We start from the raw sequence: 17,437 nt of genomic DNA, 5'->3' as shown, positions 1-17,437 counted from the left end.
TTATTGGATTAATTATGAGTGCATTATTTAAGCTATATGTAATATCACATTAATGTTATTGCATTAAAAGCTCTTTTGAGGGGTGCCTGGCTGGTTCAGTGAGTAGGGCCTGTGTCCCTTGGTCTCAGGGTTGTAAGTTTGAGCCCCATGTTGGGTGTAGAGATTACTTAAAATCTTTAAAAATTATAATAAAAAGATGAAAGTTCTGTTGTTATGTGGTAGCTACTGGATGAAGCACTATATAGCTTCTAATGTAATCTTCAAAATAATTTCTGACTTACTATTCCCATTTTACAGAGAAGGAAATTGATGCAGATTAAATTGCTTGCTCAGTGAGTGAAGGAGCTAGTATTCAAACCAAAGTATGCTTAATTCTAAAATGACTTCAGTGGATACATCTTAACGACTCATATATCATATCCTTGTAAGAAACAACATTGCTTAAATCTGGATTTTTGTTTTTTCAATTTTTTGAAAAAATTCTAGTTAGTTAACAAACAGTGAATATTGATTTCAGAGTAAAATTTAGTGATTCATCACTTACACTTAACAGCCAGTACTCATCAGAACAAGAGCCCTCCTTATTACCTATCATCGATTTAGCCCATCCCCCACCTACCTCTCTTCTAGCAGTCCTCAGTTTGTTCTCTATAGTTAATAGTCTCTTATGGTTTGCCTCCCCATCTCTTTTTTCCTCCCCTCCCCTTTGTTCATCTGTTTTGTTTCTTAAATTCTACATATGAATGAAAATATATGGTATTTGTGTATATACATATATATACACACACACCACATATTTTTTATCAGTCCATCAGTTGATGGACCTCTGGCTTTTTCCATAATTCAGCTGTTGTTGATAGTGCTGCTATAAATATAAACATCAGGGTGCATGTGCCCCTTTGAATCAGTATTTTTGTATCTTTTGGGTAAATACCTAGTAGTGCAATTGCTGGGTTGTAGGGTATTTTATTTTTAACTTTTTGAGGAAACTCCATACTATTTTCTAGAGTGGCTGCACCAGTTTGCATTCCCACCAACAGTGTAAGAAGGTTCCCCTTTCTCCTCATCCTCACTAACATCTGTTGTTTCCTGTGTTGTTAATTTTAGCCATTCTGACAAGTGTGAGGTGATATTTCATTGTGGTTTTGATTTGTATTTCCCTGATGATGAGTGATGTTGAGCATCTTTTTATAAGTCTGTTAGCCATCTGGATGTCTTCTTTGGAAAAGTGTGTATTCATATCTTCTACACATTTCTTAACTGGATTATTTGGTTTTTTGGGTTTTTTGGGGGGGAGGATGTTGAGTTTGATAAGTTCTTTACATATTTTGGATACTAACCCTTATCAGATAAGTTATTTGCAGATATCTTCTCCCAGTCCATAGGTTGCCGTTTAATTTTGTTGATTATTTCCTTCATTGTGCAGAAGCTTTTTATCTTGATGAAATACCCAGTAGTTCATTTTTGCTTTTGTTTCCCTTGCCTCCAGAGATGGGGTCTATTAAGAAGTTGTTATGGCTAAGGTCGAAGAGGTTGCTGCCTGTTTTCTCCTCTAGGATTTTGATGGTTTCCTATCACACATTTAGGTCTTCCATCCATTTTGGATTTATATTTGTGTGTAATGTGAGAAAGTGGTCCAGTTTCATTCTTTTCCATGTTGCTGTCCAGTTTTCCCAACACCATTTTTCATTGAAGAGATTGTCTTTTTTCTATTGGATATTCTTTCCTGCTTTGTCAAAGATTAGTTGATCATATAGTGGGTCCATTTCTGGTTTTTCTATTCTCTATTGATCTATGTGTCTGTTTTTTTGCCAGTACCATACTGTCTTGAAGACAACAGCTTTGTAATATAGCTTGAAGTCTGGAAGCGTAGTGCCTCCAGCTGTGCTTTTCTTTCTCAAGATTACTTGGGCTATTCAGGATCTTTTGTGGTTCCACGGAAATTTTAGGATTGTTTGTTTTAGTTCTGTGAAAAATGCTGGTGGTATTTTGCTAGAGATGGCATTAAATATGTAGATTGCTTTGGGCAGTATAGACATTTTAACAATATTTATTCATGAATGTGGGCTGTTTTTACATTTCTTTGTGTCATCTTCAGTTTCTTTCATAGTGTTCTATAGTTCTCAGAGTATAGATCTTTTTACTTTTTAGTTAGGTTTATTCCTAGGTATCTTATGGTATTTGGTGCAATTGTAAATGGAATTGATTCCTTGATTTCTCTTTCTGTTGCTTCATTATTGGTGTATAGAAATGCAACAGATTTCTGTATGTTGATTTTTGTATCCTGCAACTTCGCTTAATTTGTGTATCAATTTTAGCAATTTTTTGGTGGAGTCTTTTGGATTTTCTACTTGGTGTATCATGCTGTGTGTGAATAGTGAAAGTTTCCAAATCCTTGCCAATTTGGATGCCTTTTATTTCTTTTTATTGTCTGATTATTGAGACTAGGACTTCCAGTACTGTATTAAATAGTAATGGTGAGAGTGGACGTCCCGGTCTTGTTCCTGACAGTAGGGGAGATGTCCTCAGTTTTTCTCCATTGAGGAGTATATTAGCTGTGTGTCTTTCATATATGGCCTTTATGATGTTGAGGTATATTCCCTCTAAACCTACTTTGTTGAGGGTTTTTTTTTTTTTATCAAGAATGGATGCTGTACTTTGTCAAATGCTCTTTCTGTATCTATTGAGAGGACCATATGGTTTTTATGTCCTTATCCTTTCTTTTATTAATATGGTGTATCACATTGATTTTTGAATACTGAACCAACCCTGCAGCCCAAGGATAAATAATAAATCCCTCTTGATCATGGTTAATAATTCTTTTAATAGACAGTTGGATTTGACTTACTAGTATTGTGTTGAGAATTTTCGCATCCATGTTCATCAGGGATATTGGTCTGTAATTCTTTTAAGCAGTGTCTTTGTCTGGTTTTGGAATCAAGATAATGCTGACCTTGAAGAATAGGTTTGGGAGTTTTCCTTCCATTTCTATTTTTGGAACAGTTTGGAAAGAGTAGGTATTAAACTCTTCCTTAAATATTTGATAGGCTGCCCCTGGGAAGCCATCTGGCCCTGGACTTTGGTTTGATGGGAAATTTTTGATTACTGATTCAATTTCTTTGCTAGTTATGGGTCTATTCAAATTTTCTATTTCTTCTTTTTTCTGGGAATTTATATGTTTATGTATTTCTGGGAATTTATCCTTCTCTTCCAGATTGCCCAATTTGTTGGCATGTAATTTTTCATAATATTTGCTTAAAACTGTTTGTATTTCTGTTGTGTTGGTTGTGATCCCTCCTCTTTCATTCATGATTTTGTTTATTTGGGTCCTTTCTTTTTTCCTTTTGTTAAGGCTGAGTAGGGTTTTATCAATCTTATTAATTCTTTCAAAGAACAAGTTCCTAGTTTCATTGATCTCTTTTACTCTGTTTTTTTGTTTCTACATCATTTATTTCTGATCTAATCTTTATTATTTCCCTTTCTCTTCTTTTAGCTTTAGGCTTTATTTGGTTGTGTATTTGAGACTTTTGTTGCTTCTCGAGGTAGGCATATAATGCTATGCAGTTCTCTCTTACAACTGCTTTTGCTTCATCGCAAAGGTTGTGTTTTCATGTTCGTTTGCTTCCATATATTTATTTCTCCTTTAATTTCCTGGTTAACCCATTCATTCTTTAGTAGGATGTTCTTTAACCTCCATGTATTTGTGGTGTTTCCCAATTTTTTCTTGTGGTTGACTTCAAGTTCCATAGCGTTGTGGTCTGAAAATATGCATGGTGTGATCTCAGTCTTTTTGTACTTGTTGAGGCCTGATTTGTGACCTAGTATGTGATCTCTTTTGGAGAATATCCCATGGGCACTTGAGAAGAATGTGTGTTCTGCTTCTTTAGGATGAAATGTTCTGAATATGTCTGTTAAGTCCATCTTGTCCAGTGTCTTATCCAAAGCCATTGTTTCCTTGTTGATTTTCTGCTTACGTGATCTGTCCATTGCTGTAAGTGGGATGTTAAAGTCCCCCCAATGGTATTGTTATCAATGAGATTTTTATAATTATTATTAATTATTTTATATATTTGGATGCTCCCAAGTTGGGAGCATAAATATATACAGTTGTTAGATTTTCTTACTGGATAGACCCCTTTATTATGATAATAGTGCCCTTCTTTTTTTTGTTACAGCCTTTGGTTTAAAATCTAGTTGGTCTGATGTAAGTATGGCTACTTCTTTCTTTTGATGTCCGTTACCATAATGAATGGTTCTCCATCCCCTCACTTTAAGTCTCAGGTGTCTTTAGATCTAAAATGAATCTCTTGTAGGCAGCATACAGATAGGCTTTGGTTTTTTTATTCATTTTGATAACCTATATCTTTTGATTGGAGCATTTAGTCCATTTACATTCAGAGTGATTATTGATAAATATGAATTTAGTGCCATTGTATTACCTGCAAAGTCAGTGGTTCTGGAGATTTTCTCTGTTCCTTTCTAGTCTTTCTTTCCCACTCGAAGAGTCCCCTTTAATATTTCTTGCAATTCAGTGGGCAGGAACTCCTTTAGTTTTCATGTGTCTGGGAAGCTCTTTATCTCTTCTTCTCTGTGTTAGAAAGCTTATTATGTTTCCTGCTTCTTAAAGTGATGGCTGTATTAAGAAGAGGTCCTATACTGTCTAGGGCCTGGTGCTTCAGAAAGTTTTTCTGGTGTATACTGTGTGCGCTGTGTTCCTGTGTTTTGGCTGCCCTTTCTCTCAGGTCAGTCCTTTGCAGAGTTTCTCCTTGCCTAAAGAGGGGAGTGTCTGGACCTTGTCCAGTGTCTGTCGAGTTATAACTAGGTACGTTTGGTCTGCTTGTTAAAAAAAAGGCTATGGGGCTCCTGGGTAGCGCAGTCGTTAAGCGTCTGCCTTCGGCTCAGGGCGTGATCCTNTCAGAAAGTTTTTCTGGTGTATACTGTGTGCGCTGTGTTCCTGTGTTTTGGCTGCCCTTTCTCTCAGGTCAGTCCTTTGCAGAGTTTCTCCTTGCCTAAAGAGGGGAGTGTCTGGACCTTGTCCAGTGTCTGTCGAGTTATAACTAGGTACGTTTGGTCTGCTTGTTAAAAAAGGCTAGATCCTGGGGTGCCTGGGTGGCTCAGTCGGCTGAGCATCCAACTCTTGATTTCAGCTCAGGTCATGATCTCAGGGGCTTGAGATTGAGCCTGTATCGGGCTCCATGCTGGGTGTGTAGCCTGCTTAAGATTCTCTCTCTTCTCCCTCTCATTTTGCCTTTCCCCTGTGATCTCTCTCTCTCTCTCTTAAAAAAAAGGCTGGATTCTATTATCCTATTTCCTCTAGAGCTTAAGCTTTGCAACACTCTATGGTCAGTAGACTCAGTGTGTGTTGGGGCTTTGTGCTGGTCTTCTGGGGGAGGGACCCGCTCCTCAGACTCCCAGGCACACTTGTGCTAGTTCAGAAAGTGCAGCTGGGCGGAGCTTGGTGTAAGTGGCTCAGGCCTCCACTGTGGGGCAGTGTACTGCTCAATGAAGTCCATCCATGCTGATAGGGGGTGGAGAATGGTGTCAGCTGGCTCTCTCCTCCCTGAAGAGGCGGGTTGTACCCGCTGCTGTTCAAGAAGCTCTCACAGAAGAGTGAACAATCTCCCCTAGTTTGTCCCAGCCACCCCTCAGATCCCAGCATTCACCCTATTTGTGTCTGAGCCATATGCCCACCAAATAGCACAGTGCTCAGTTTTGTTTTATCTCTGGTGCACCAGCTTGTTTTCAAAACTCCCTATTTTAGGGAAAAGACATGGCAGGGACCCACACTGATCCTCCGGGGGAGGATCTCACCACGTTGTGGCTGGTGCCAGCTTGTCCCAGAAGGTCAGTCTCATGAATGCACAGGGGCTCAGAGTTTATGGGAAAACACAGCAAAAAGCCAGTGTCCAGGTTAGCTGCCCTCAATCATCTCTGCTCCTATGCTAATGAATAGGGCAGCTCAGTCGTGCTTGCCAGCTCTTTTGTCCCCAGAGAAGTAGGGTCACCTCTCCTAAACGCACCCGAAGAGGGGGAACTGTCTCTCCCACTGCAACCCAGGGGATCCACAGACCATGCTGTCCACTTTGGGCCTCTGCCCTCCTTCTCCACAGGAGCATCTCTACACCCACGAGGCTCCACTCCATAATGGCACAGACTTTTAAACTTGAGTATCTGAGCTGCCCTGCTTTTAAAGACTTGCAATAATCAGCCCCTCTCATTTTCCTCATCATTGGTTTTGGGGGAAGTGTTTTTCTTGTGTAATCCTCTGTGCTCTGTTCACTCTCTCTGTCTCTCTCTTTCCTCTTTCCATGATCAGGGCTCCCTCACCTCTGCAGCACTGTGAATTCTTTTCTCTCCCAAATCAGGACTCCAAGTCTCCTACCTTCCATGATGTGGCCTCTTTTCTCCTTCTGGTTGTGCAGTTTGTTCTCACAGTCCTCAGATCAATTTCCTGGGTGTTCAGAATGATTTGATATTTGTCTAGCTGTGTTTGAGGGACATGGCAAGCATAGGGTCCTCCTACCTCTCCACCACCTTAACTCCTCCCCAAATTTGCGTTTTTAAACCAGCATATTTAGACTCCCACGTGAAACTACTCAGTATGTCAGCTAACACATAAATGTTCCCATTCACAATATTACCAGAATAATCATAATTATTTTAGATGATACATGCATACTTTTTATGCATTATAAGTTATGCTATATTTTTAATAATGAAACTACTTCCAGTAGCTCAATTCATCAAGGAGAAAAACAGACAGATGCTAACAGGGCTCATCATCATCGTTTTTCTTAAATTCCAAATTTCAGTTGATATTGGCATAGGAAAAGCAAGCTAATTTAAAAAATCAGTTGATTATTTTAATGCCCAAATGACAGCACTGACAGTCTGTTACCAAATGTCACTCTAACACTTAGAGTTTCTGAAAACTATTATATTTAATGGAAGAGGATGTGGGCTGTGTATAACAGGTCCTGCCAGCTCTGTCCAGTCGCAAAGCCAGGTGCTCAGCTTTGCGTTCAGATGTTTGAGCACTGGGGAATCAAAGGATACAGAGGCCCGGATGCACTCCTGATGAAAATGGGGCCCATAGCTAAATCTCGGAGGTGCATTAATTAGCTCAGCGGGAGTACACAGCATTGAACACCTTGTAACTGTGCCTTCTGCCAATCAGTATGTCACCAATAATATTAACTGGCTATAATTAGTGGGTAAATTTTGTCCCAAATGATTTTGTGCTTTTTCAAAGGGACAGGAATTTATGTGTGTGTGTGCTTTTTTTGCCATAGTGTTCTGAATGTATAACATATTCTCTCTTTATTCTTTTTCACTCCTGTAATTAGATGAAGAGCCTCACTTTTTGATGGAAACAGGGGAAACATTCCAAGTAACTACTTTCTAAATTGTATATATTTTTCCTAGATAGGCTTCTGATTTCCTTTTGTTCGTCTGCAGATATAGAAGCTTGACATGTTCTGCTCTATCTGAATGGTAGCATTATATTTTAAATTTATTTCTTATGTATCTTTTTTCTAAAACTTCAGAATAATTCCAGCCAAATATTCTACTGAATGCCGAGAAACCTTGAGTATAAATATCTATTTCAAGTAATTATCTCACAGGCAGTATTTTTTCAAGAAATGACATGTCAGTTCTTTGTGAAAAGGATTAAGTAAGTTAAGTGTAAAAAAATCCCTAAAATGGGTAGGAAAGTCTTTCCAACTTTTAAAAGTATTGTGTGTTTAAGTTGAATTTAAACTGAGATAGGAAGATTAAAATTCCCATTATGCAATTTTTTAAGCAGTAAGAATCATATCTGCAAGAACACTAAAGAAAGACTTAATTTACCACTGAAAGATACCTGTTCATTTAGCTTGTAGCCATGAAATATGTTCAATTAGTGTTTATAATTTAATGACATCCCAGAAAATAATAGAAAGAGAAAAAAAAATCACTATTTCAGACGTATTATCTTTTCATTCTGAAAAAATCATCAGTGAATATCCTTCTATTATAAGTTGTTACCCCAAGAAAATGAATGTATTATAATTCAAAATTCCTACAGCATAATGAATTCCTTTACATAGATGAATACAAATTTAAAAAAAACTTACAAGAGTATAGCACTTATCAATTCACCTAAAAACTTTAAAATTGCTGTAATAAATATTTAGCCCTGTTTCTAATCTCATTTAATAGGACTATCAATCTGAGGCAGGTTCAAATGTCAGTGGATAAAGATAATAATGTATAAGATTATTAATAAAATAGATATTCACTTTACATACAATAATTGGTAGAACAAAATATAGTGAATTTTTTAGTTTCTTTTTATCTGGAATCCAAACTTTTGCAATTGAGCCTACTCTGTGTTTCATTTTTAAGAGGAAGAATTTCAGTGACATTGACCAGAGTTGGTCACATCAGTGTGGCCTGAAAGGAGTATGATCTAGAGGCCTCCATGAGTTGAGGTAACTATTTTTAATCCACTTTGGACATGCATATAGTCCTTAGGAATCTGCAAATATAATGACTAAGAAATAAACAAAAACTTACAAGTCAGCACTTTTGCAGTTATGGCTTATAAAGCTAGTTAGTAAAAAAAAAAACAACTTTTGTTAAATTGGCTTACATTAATAAGCATAAAGATTTGGCACAAGATTTTAAGTTTTGAATTGATTTCATCAGTTAATGAGGAGTCTATGTGCATATACACATGACTTACTATTAATAACAGTATTTTCATGGATGTGTTAATATAGCTACTCCTTAAGAGTAAAGAATGACAAACCTTTGGGGTGTCTGAGTGGCTTGGTTGGGTGTCTGCCTTCAGCTCAGGCTATGATCCCAAGGTCCTGGGATTGAGACCCACATTGAGCTCCCTGCTCAGTGGGGAGTCTGCTTCTCCCTCTCCCTTTGCCCCTCTCTTTTGCTTGTAGCCATGAAACATGGCTCCCTCTCTCAAATAAATAAAATCTTAAAAAAAAATGACAAACCTTTAAGAGAAGTAAAATAGATTGCATGACATCTCTGGGTTTTTCCATCTCTGAGTTCAAAAGCCTGCTAAATTGTAAAGAAGCACAGATACCCACTTGCACAAAATCTAACAAGCCACAGAATAAGGGATAAACAAGACTAAAAAAGTCTTCATTAGGTAAGACTGAGGACTCAGAGTAAGGGCTCAAAAATGAAAAATAATCCAAATTCCCTTAATATTTGATATTTTAATATATCTTTGTTCAGTGTGTAGAGTTCATTGCTACACAAAGATGAGAAGTCGATGATGGGAGAGTGTATAAATTCCAGATTATGGCTCCTTTTTGTTGTCTCTACTGATACAAAATACAGCTTATAGGTTCTCCTTTTACTCTATAGCAATCACGTGGGAGGAAATGTAAATCATTTAACATAAGGAAAAGTTGCAAAACTTTTATCTATACCTACCACTGACAGATTTCAGTACGGAGTTAAGCTAAGTTAAAACAGTGAGCAGTTCAAATTTTGTTTTTTGTCCATTAAAAGTGAGGAATAAAATTAGTAGATAAAATTCCTAAAATATTGAAATCAGGATTTGCTAAATGAAACTTGACTTTGTAACGTAGCTAAATGGTAATGTTTAAGTATTGAAAACATGCTATGTAATTTAAACAATAAAGATTCCATAGCCGTAGTTAGGTAGTAATTTCTACTTTGGCCATGAATTTTATTTCAAAACTATAGGTGACTGACAAGCAGAGTCATGTAGATTTGCATATATGAGTGTGGTGTTTTCTTAGATAACATGCGTATTCTTATGACACATTTTTCAAATTATCTGTTATAGCAAATTTGTATGAACCAATAGCAAATAGAAGGTTCATGTATAAACATTTCCCTCCACAATTTTAGTTTGTATACCTTAATCCAAAATAAAAAGGAAAAAAAAAAAAAGATGGGCTGCTGTTGTCTTATTGAGAAAATGAGATCCCTTTGCAAAGCTGCTCATTTCTAAAAGTACTTGAGCTGAAAATACAAGATGTCTAATCAAGGAGCTAAACACAAAAGAAGCAAATTAAGGATTCTTAATCCCAACTGTGATCTTAATTTTTAACTTAATTTTGCTTAAATTAAATATGTCTTTCTATAATTCAATTTCTTCAGATTTGAAAAGGTCATATTAATTTTACCAGTTGCCACTTACAAAAATAGTGTCATCACTTCAAGTCAAAAGTGTATAAATCTTGAGAGTTCAGTATAAAACTTAATGAATAGTATCACTACCTGTAACAGTTTCTTGTTTTACATAGAAGTTTTAATCTAGAATTTCACTGTATTTAATAATAATAATAATATGGCCATATACTTTTTCTAAGACTTTGGGGCCAGATTTTATGGAATTCAGTATTTGATATTTGAAAAGGTTAAATGGTGTAAATGTTGCCATATCTTATGTCGTATTTTCTCTACAGTCTAGGGCTACAATTCATAATTAAGCTCATCAAAATACCTGCAGTAGAAAATATATTCTTTGCCTAATGAGTAGCCTTTAATATCAATTTAGGTTAGATATTGTTGCTAAGTGAATTACAAAAAGTCTATTATTTTCAAAGTATTTCAGATTTCAGAATTATAGGCCTGTAATATTTATGATTATTACACACTATTTGTTTATTCCCTGTGTAATCCTCAAAACAATCCTGAATGCTGGGATTACTCATCCCACTTTGTAGTTAAGGAAATTGAGATTCAGAGATTAAAACAGATTTGTTGATTCAAAACCCAGTTGACTGACTCCCACCCTGCTATCTTTCTGCTAAGCCACACCACATCAGAAAATGAACATGAAGGGATAATGTGTATGGAAGAGACATCCTTTCAAGCTGAAGGGAAGAAAATCTCTAAGTCTCTTCCCACATTTAGAATTTATTAGGAAAAAAGGTGCTATATTTGTATAAAATATTATAATTGTGATAAAAGCAGAGGGTATTTTTCAATCTTAGTTTTGGATTTGATCACTGAGAAATCTGACATGTTTCTCCAATTATGCATCCACTTACCTATTCTGGAAGATGTACATTCTGTTCTTGAAGAATGTAAGATTTGACTATATATCTCAGTTTGCATAATAAAACTCTTGAAATCTCAGTAATAACAAAGCATAACAAAGAAAGTTGTAACAGAAGATCAGAACTAGACTTGGATGAGTTTAAATCTCAATTTATCAATTACATACTACCAGCAGTCACCAGACCTCAGATTTTTCATTGAAAAGTAGAATAATAATAGCTCTCCAAAAGGGTTCTTGTGTGGATAAAGGAGATGGTAAGTGCTTAGTAAATAGTTGGTACTCAATAAAAGGTGGTCATGATAAGTCCCATTTTTAAAATGAGGAAGAAGGAGCATTAAATTAGGGGGCTAGTCTAGGGAAATATGTCCTGAATCATCTGGTATCTAATTTAGTTAAGCAAAAGAATAGAGAGAGAGAGATAAAAAGCAGTTCTTTAAGGATATGAATTCTATCTTTTTACTTTATTTCTTTAAAAAATGAGAACAAGGAACTATGTTAATACATACATCGGAGTCTCTCAGGAGGTTGCAGTCAAGCTGCCTGTCATCTTGAGTGGCAGTCATCTCAAGGCTCATCTACAGATGAAGGATCAACTTCTAAGCTCATTCATACAGGTGTGGGCAGGCCTGGTTTTTAATGGCCTGTTGGACTGAGTCTCAGTTTCTTTCTCGCTGTTGGCTATAGACCTTCCTCAGTTCCTTGGCAATGGACCTCTCCATAGAATAGCTCATAATGTAGAAAGTAGCTTCCCCCAGAGCAAGTGATACAAGAAAGAGAAAAAGAGAGCAAGAGAGAGAATGTCCAAGATAGAAACTGAAGTCTTTCATAACTTAAACTTTGAAGTGACATACCATCATTTCCCCTGTCACCTACTGATCACTAGACCAACCCTGGTACAGTGTGAAATGGTATTACACAAGGTATGAATTCCAGAGGGCAGGCTTATTGGGGAGTATCTTGGAGGCTGGGTATTTTTTGGTGCATCCTTAAAAAATGTTGAGAATGCTTGAGTAGAAAAATTTACCTTCCTATTGGGAACCCAACATGTATGCTGAAATAATATATTAAAATGCTTCTCACAGTATCTGTCATGTATTGATACTCAGTAAGCAATAATTTCCTTCATTTTTTGAGTAATGTAATATTAAATAAGAAATTCAGCTATTTAGAAGACTTTGTAGTTATATAAGCTTCTTTATTCTGCTCCTGTGAAGTGAAAATAAGAACAAATATACTGAATTGTTGAAATTATTTCCATAATTGACTTTCTGATCACCAAAATTAGACATGTTCTTATTCTGACTCTTGCTTTGTTAATATCATTTTCTACCTACAGTTTATTTAAAGACTTTTTAAAGCCATGTCCATCTCCTGAGGGCATTTTATATTACGCTAGATGTCATATTCACACCCGTATCAGCTTGGCACACAAAAGCTGCAGTAGGCTGCAGAACTTGCAAGGCAAGTGAGCAAGTAAATGAAGGACTTAATGCCAGCCATTCCATGATTTAGGGCAACTGGACTGGTTTGAACCTCCACTTACTGTAGAGGTGGGATTCCTAGTAGTCTGCATGCTTTTGTGAATATCAGAATTACACATGGTTAAACTTCTGATTTATGGAGCAGAAAGCCTGCAGTTGGGTCTTTGTGAAGCCATATTTTAGCTTACAAAGGCATTGTTAAAACTGCTCAACAGCAAAAATCAGGACAGTATAAACAAAGGAATTTTGTACATAATAGAAGCCTAATTCTCTGTAGTGCTTTTATCTCCAAAACACCAAGGATATAAATGCTAATTGATAATGGTAGATCTGAGCTCTTCTCCCCATTTTGTGTGATGAATGTTATAGAAATTGCAGAGAATACATCAATCAATGTAATTCATGAGTGAATAGGAACACTACATCCAAGTTCTGGGGCTGTGTCATTTCTAGAAAGGGAGGACTATAGATGCAAACTGCATAATGAGACACGCCAGTCATACCCTGGAGGTCTGAGCCTGTATGTAAAATAATTAGCTTAGGCACTTGTTTGAATTGGTTTTGAACAAATGCATTGTTCAAAGTGACTGCAATTTTCTTGTTCCGGGAGGGGAACACAAAATTTGAATGTATAAGGAAAAAAGGCCCAATTTAGAGTATTGCTGAATGATAACATAATCTAAAATTGTTTATACTTGGAGACTTGTTTTCCTATTACTATCCCTCCCCCTTTTCTTTTTAGTCAAATGATAGGGAGAAGAAAATTATAATGAGTTAATTTTCTGTGTGGGGCTTTTGACATAATACCTTATTTAAATATTATGATGAAAGTATTATGATGAGCTATGCCTTTTTATGCCTACTTTACAAATAAGGAAGATCAGACTCCAAGATATTAAAGAAATTTGCCTGGCGTTACAAAGTAGATGAAGGAAGCCAGATCCGTCTGACTTAACCCTGTGTTTTTAATCCATTTACACTTCTGCATTTCTAGCTGTTTGAAAATATGTTGGTGATTATCAAAATATATTTTAGATGAAGCCAACTCAGTGTCTGAGTATTTATCATTAAGAAAAGAATTTAAAATATATCATTTTAATATATTTTGTAAAACAGTGCAAAAGAAATTTAAAATAGCAATAGTTCCTCATAACTTTATCACTGTAGAAAAATGAAGAACCTATTTGAGTTATTTTTTTTTTAAGTTCACAGATTTTCATAGCATAGAAATTCATTACTCATAAGGTTGGCAGTTTTCCACAATAAAGATTTATATGCATAAGTAGAGTGTTCTTATTCTTTAAGGGAATAAAAATGTTTAATCAACCAAATGATCTTTCTTCTAGTAAAACATCTTGTGTCGTACAAATATAATAAACATTAGAAATAGCTTGGCTGCTGTGAGCTTTGACAGATCACTGTGAAATAGAGGGAGAGGTCCTTCTCTATTCTAAATATAAAATTTAACAAAATATTCTCTTGCCATCTGGTTCTGGATTAACATTAGTATATATACTGCTCATTGATATTGTTCCCAAGTGAAAGATATTCCTCATCAAATTGTACAATATACTCTCCTGTGGTGCATATAATTAACTTGTTGAAATTTAGATACTCTAGAGAACATAGAACCATTGCTTATGAAAGACCATACTGACAGCCAAGTAATAGAATAAGGCATCCAGTCAATTTATAGTTGAAAAGCTTTTGTAAGGTCAAAATTGGTAACTGGATGAAATTATCTGGGATAACTCAGAGATCGGATTTAGATCAACATGTATTAACAACTTTTATTTGTATGAATTATACAATAGTATTAGCTATATAACATGTTAAAGTGTATTTTCATTATTATTAATAATTAGAAATTGAAGTTTGCTCATGAATTAAAATTGATTTTCTTTAAATACTGACTAAAATATTGCATAACTTAAAAAATTAGTGACACATTGCTTTTAACAACCAAACTTTAAGACACTAAATGTAATTTTCTTAAATATACAAATTATAATATCCAAATTCTTAATTATAGAATGAGATATATTTTACTTTATGAAATCACACCATACTCAAATTCACTATTTTCACACCATTATCAAATAAAAAAATTAAAGCCAAGTAACAAAATTCAAAATATAAATGCATTTTTATATACTAAATAGAAGTGTTCCAGACTTAATTTTACAGATTTTAACCCTTCCTTTTTTTGTTTTATTGAGGTATAATTTGCATATATGTTAGTTCCAGGTGGATAACATCATGATTTGACATTTGTATATACTGAAAAATGATCACCACAGTAAGTCTAGTTTCTCTTTTACCATATAAGGTTACATAATATGCGATACAATATTATTAACTATAGTCACCATACTCTACATTACATCCCTGTGACTTACTTATTGTATGACTGGAGTTTGTACCTCTTGACATCCTTCTCCCATTTTGCCTAATCCCCAACCTCCTCTCCTCTGGCAACCAGCAATCTCTTCTCTGCACCTCTGAGTTTTGTTTTGTTTGTTTTCTTTTTTAGATATCACATATAAGTGAAATTATATACTATTTGTTTTTCTCTACTCATTTCACTTAGCATCATACCTCCAAGGTCCATTCATGTTGTCACAAATGGCAAGATTTCTTTTTTTTTTTTTATGGCTGAGTAGTACTTCGTTGTGTGTGTGTGTGTGTGTGTGTGTGTACCACATCTTTTTTATGTATTCATCAGTTGATGGACACTTTGGTTCTTTCTGCGTCTTAGCTATTGTGAATAATGCTGCGATGAACATAGGGTTGCATGTATCTTTCCAAATTAGTATTTCCATTTTTTTTCCAGATAAGTACCCAGAATTGGTATTGTTAGATCATATGATAATTCTGCTTTTATTTTTTGAGACACCTGCACACTATTTTCTATAGTGGCTCCACCAATTTAAATTCCCACCAACAGTGCCAGAGAGTTCCTTTTTCTCCACATCTTCATCAACACTTGTTATTTCTTGTCTGTTTGGTAATAGCTATTCTGCCAGGTGAGAGGTGATATCTCATTGTAGCTTTGCTTTGAATTTTTCTGTTGATTAGTGATGTTGAATATCTCTTCATGTACCTGTTGGCCATCATTATGTTTTCTTTGGAAAGATATCTATTCAGGTCCTCTGCTCATTTGTGAATCAGATTGTTATTGAGTTGTAGGATTTCTTTATATGTTTTGAATATTAAACCCTTACTGGATGTATGATTTGCCTATATCTTCTTCCATTTATTTTGTTGATGGTTTCCTTTGCTGTACAGAAGCTCTTTAGTTTGATATAGGCTCATTTGTTGATTTTTGCTTTTGTTGCCATTGCCTTTGGAGTCAGATCCAAAAAAATATCACCGAGAGTGATGTTGGGGAACTCACTGCATATGTTTTCTACTAGGAGTTTTGTAGTTTCTAGACTTACGTTCAAGTCTTTAACCCATTTGGAGTTAATTTATTTGTATGGTGTAAGATAGTGGTCCAGTTTTATTCCTTAGCATGTACCTGTCCAGTTTTCCCAATACCATTTATTACAGAGACCATTCTTTCCCCATTGTGTATTATTCCCCCCTTTGTCATAAATTAATTGACTATATATGTGTGGGCTATTTCTGTGTTCTTTTTCTTAGTCCATTGCTGTGTGTCTGTTTTTATGCCAGTACTACACTGTATTGATTTTTATACCTTTGTAATACAGTTTGAAATCAGAGAGCATGATGCCTTCAGCTTTGTTGATTTTTCCTCAAGATTTCTGGCTTTTTTAGTATCTTTTGAGGTTCTATATAAATTTTAGAATTGTTTGTTCTAATTCTGTGAAAAATATTATTGGGATTTTGATAGTGATTACATTGAATCCATATATTGCATTGGGTAATATGGACATTTTAAATATTATTTTTCCAACCCATAAGCATAGAATATCTTTTGACTTTTTTGTGTCTTCTTTAATTTCTTCCATCAGTGTCTTATAGTTTTCATTGTACAAGTCTTTCACCTCCTTGGTTTAGTTTATTCCTAGATATTTTATTATTTTTGATACAATTGTAAATGAAATTGTTTTCTTAATTTCTCTGATAGTTCATTGTTAATGTATAAAAATGCAACACATTTTTATATATTGGTTTTGTATCCTGCAACTTTACTAAATTTGTCTATTAATTCTAACAGTTTTTTGGTGGGGTCTTTGAAAAGGTTTTCAATGTATAAAGTCATGTTGTCCACAAAAAGGGTCAGTTTCACTTCCTTTTTTCCAATATGAATTAATTTATTTCTTTTTCTTGCCTAATTTCTCCAGTTAGGACTTCCAATACTATGTTGAATAAAACTGTTGAGAGTGGGCATCCTTGTCTTGTTCCTTATCTAAAGAGGAAAAACTTTCAGCTTTTCAACATTACTTATAATATTAGCTGTGGGCTTGTCATATGGCTTTTATTATGTTGAAGTACGTTTCTTCTATAACTATTTTGTTGAGGTATTTTATCATAAATGGATGTTGAATTTTGTCAAATACTTTTCCTGTATCTATTCAAATGCTCACATGATTTTTCTTTCATTTTGTTAATGTGGTATAACATGCCAGTTGTTTTGCAGATGTTTAATCATCCTTGCACCACCGGAATATATCCCACTTGATCATGGTATATGCTCTTTTTAACTCACTGTCAAATTTTTGTTGAGTATTTTTGTATCTAAGTTCATTAGAGATATGAGCCTGTAATTTTCTTTTTCTGTGCTATTTTTGTCTGGTTTTGGTATCAGGATTAATGCTGGCCTTGTAGATGAATTTGGAAGCATTCCTTCCTCTTCAGTTTTTTAGAAGATTTTGAGAAGGATACCTATTAAAATTTCTTTGACTTTCTTTGTATGGTAGAATTCACAGGTGGAAGCTGT

The sequence above is a fragment of the Ailuropoda melanoleuca genome, chromosome 1 (assembly GCF_002007445.2).
Source record: "Ailuropoda melanoleuca isolate Jingjing chromosome 1, ASM200744v2, whole genome shotgun sequence".
NCBI lineage: Eukaryota > Metazoa > Chordata > Mammalia > Carnivora > Ursidae > Ailuropoda > Ailuropoda melanoleuca.
The sequence above is the reverse complement of the archived record's forward strand: the minus strand, read 5'-3'. Positions refer to the sequence as shown.